Here is a 3,373-nt window from a genome sequence, read left to right as displayed (position 1 = left end):
TCAGAGGCCGTACTACCCGCTGACTTGATCTGGACATCCCAAAAAATAGAACAATACGATGAAGGAGAAGCAGAACAAACAAGAAGATTAGAACTCGACAGCTCAGAAGAAGTCAGAGTAAATGCTACCCTCCAATCAGCCAGATACCTACAAGGTTTAAGACGGCATTACGACAAGAGTACCCAACCTCGATCACTACAAGTCGGAGACTTGGTACTAAGAAGAATACAGAAGACTGACGGACGACATAAGCTACTCAGTCCATGGGAAGGTCCTTTCATCGTCACAAAAGTCACCAGACCAGGAACATACAAGTTAGTAACCGAAGATGGAAAAGAAGTCAGCAATACATGGCACATCAGCCAGCTAAGAAGATTCTACGCGTAAAAACAACTCAAGAAAAAACAGATATGCAAGCCACAAGGGACCAACGTTCACAATCGACGAAAAGCAATACTCTTCAGCAACATATGTAGTAGTTTATACTCATGATCAATAAAGATGACATTCGTCCACAGCATGTCTTGTCATGACTTTCAACGAGTTGTTTTCCCGAAACAAAAAGCAAAATGGCTGAAAACATGCCTGAGCGTCCCGGCCGAGAGCAAAATAGCTGAAAAGATGCTTGGGCCCGCCGATGAGGGTAGCTAAAAGCTAACACCCGAAACAAAAAGCAAAATGGCTGAAAACATGCCTGAGCGTCCCGGCCGAGAGCAAAATAGCTAAAAAGATGCTTGAGCCCGCCGATGAGGGTAGCTAAAAGCTAACACCCGAAACAAAAAGCAAAATGGCTGAAAACATGCCTAAGCGTCCCGGCCGAGAGCAAAATAGCTGAAAAGATGCTTGAGCCCGCCGATGAGGGTAGCTAAAAGCTAACACCCGAAACAAAAAGCAAAATGGCTGAAAACATGCCTGAGCGTCCCGGCCGAGAGCAAAATAGCTGAAAAGATGCTTGAGCCCGCCGATGAGGGTAGCTAAAAGCTAACACCCGAAACAAAAAAGCAAAATGGCTGAAAACATGCCTGAGCGTCCCGGCCGAGAGCAAAATAGCTGAAAAAACGCTTGAGCCCGCCGATGAGGGTAGCTAAAAGCTAACACCCGAAACAAAAAGCAAAATGGCTGAAAACATGCCTGAGCGTCCCGGCCGAGAGCAAAATAGCTGAAAAAACGCTTGAGCCCGCCGATGAGGGTAGCTAAAAGCTAACACCCGAAACAAAGAGCAAAATGGCTGAAAACATGCCTGAGCATCCCAGCCGAGAGCAAAATAGCTGAAAAAACGCTTGAGCCCGCCGATGAGGGTAGCTGAAAGCTAACACCCGAAACAAAAAGCAAAACGGCTGAAAACATGCCTGAGCATCCCGGCCGAGAGCAAAATAGCTGAAAAGATGCTTGAGCCCGCTGATGAGGGTAGCTAAAAGCTAACACCCGAAACAAGTCGACCGAAATTTAACTTCAAAAGACCCTCCAGCACTTCGTTCCGAAAAGCAAGAGGCTCAGGGGCTACATCCAGATAGGAATAGGAATACTTTTTTCTTCAGAAAAGCACGAGCGCCACTGAAGAAAGCACTCGGATGCCGAAGTTTGTCAAGGCAACATTCTATACCGAGTCGTTTCACATAGCGCAGGCGAAAGGTTGTTAACGCAAAGCACTCGATGGATCACAAGGGAGAAAGAAGAGAAAAGTACTCGACAAATCGAGGGGCCTCGTCAGAATAACGCACAGAGTTGTTTTACGGAGCAGAGACGGGAACAGGACAAGGTACTTAGCCAGTCAAATAACTTCAACCACACCCAGGCAAAGAATACATCAACAAAAATAAAGAATCTTCATTTAAAAAGAGTGTAATATTACAAGAGGATGCTCAATCGAGTCAGGCATTGTCATCAGAAAGGGAAATATCAATATTTAGACTATCTACAACCCTACTGGCTAGATCTTCGACCTCAGGCTCCATCCTTTCAACGGCATCAAGATATTCTTGGTTATCAGCTTCTTCTGCTATCTTGGAGAGAGGCGCCTCTAGAGCAAGGACCCGGACCTGGGCCAGCACATTCTTGGTACATACTTGGGCACACCTCTTCGCAAACTCTTGGAAACGAGTCGGAATCCGGGGAATAAACTGCGCCCAAGATTGCCCGTCATCCGCCGGAGTTCGAAGGACATCGGCTACTGAACGAAAAGATTTCCACAAAGCATTCCAATTCTCAGTAGCCGTCGCCAGCTTCCCGGACAAGTTTTCAATAGTTTTTTGGGCCTGCACAAGATCTCTGTCAGCTCCGCGCCTAATCAGCCTAGCAAGGGCGAGTTCTTCCTCAGCATGAGTAATTACCTCCTCAGCTTTATTGTGACTACAACGGACAAGAGCCTTCATTTCATCGATACTCTCCGAGAGCTTCTGCTTCTCAACTCGAAGAGCTAGACAGGACACCTAAGAAGAAGTCAGCAGAAAAACAAGTCAAAATACAAGAAGAAACAGGCAAAACCCGCGGCACCTTTGCATTCATTCTTCGCAGACTCCACCGCAGCATCTCTCTGCTTCTCCGTCTCCACTACCCGGGCGCGAAGGGTCTTCTCCTCCTTCTGGTGCATTTGACGCTCCATCTCCAACTCAGCCCGGAGGAGGTCAAGATCGGCTTTCAGAGCGTCCACCTCCGAAGACAACTTCCTCTCATTCTCAGATGAGAAGAAGAAGCCAGAATGATCGCGAGAGAAAGACTGAGCAAAAAGAGACAAAGAGAAACAAGACGTAAGGATAGAAGAGAAACAAGCATGCAAAAAAGAAGTAGCAATAAAACCTACCTAGAGCTTTTCACCAAAAGAAGACGCAAGGGTCGACAAGCTCCCCCAGGCTGTGGTCAGCTCCGATAACCGATGAGTGGCATCGAACTATTGCACCACGTCACTAGAAATCGAGGGGCCGCCGGAAGCAAGAGAAGGGGAAGGAGAGGCCGGCTGGGGCGAAGAAGGAGCGACCAAGGCAACCTCCAGAGAAGTCGGAGCCAAATCCTCAGAAGGACCCGGCGCGACGGCCACAGTCACCTCCGGAACGGCCAAGTTCGCAACTCCGCCAGGTAGCTCTGAAGCCCCCACGGCGACTTCATCAACAGAATGTTGTGAGTCCCGAGGCTCGAAACTCGTGGGTACGGCAGGAGGCAGAGAAGAAGTCGATAAAGAAATGAGAGAAGACGAAACACTGAAAGATGATAAAAGGAAGCACCATTAAGAACCAGAGGAAGGAAGATAAAAGCCAAAAAGATAAAGCTAGAATCTACTCACCCAACCACTTTCTTCTTCGCGAAGCCAAGAGAAGGCCTCGCAGGAGGAACAACGACAGCGAAGACGTCCCCGCCACCCAGCGACGGGAGCGGGATA

This window comes from Miscanthus floridulus, chromosome 5 (genome assembly GCF_019320115.1).
Source record: "Miscanthus floridulus cultivar M001 chromosome 5, ASM1932011v1, whole genome shotgun sequence".
NCBI classification, from domain to species: domain Eukaryota; kingdom Viridiplantae; phylum Streptophyta; class Magnoliopsida; order Poales; family Poaceae; genus Miscanthus; species Miscanthus floridulus.
The sequence above is the reverse complement of the archived record's forward strand: the minus strand, read 5'-3'. Positions refer to the sequence as shown.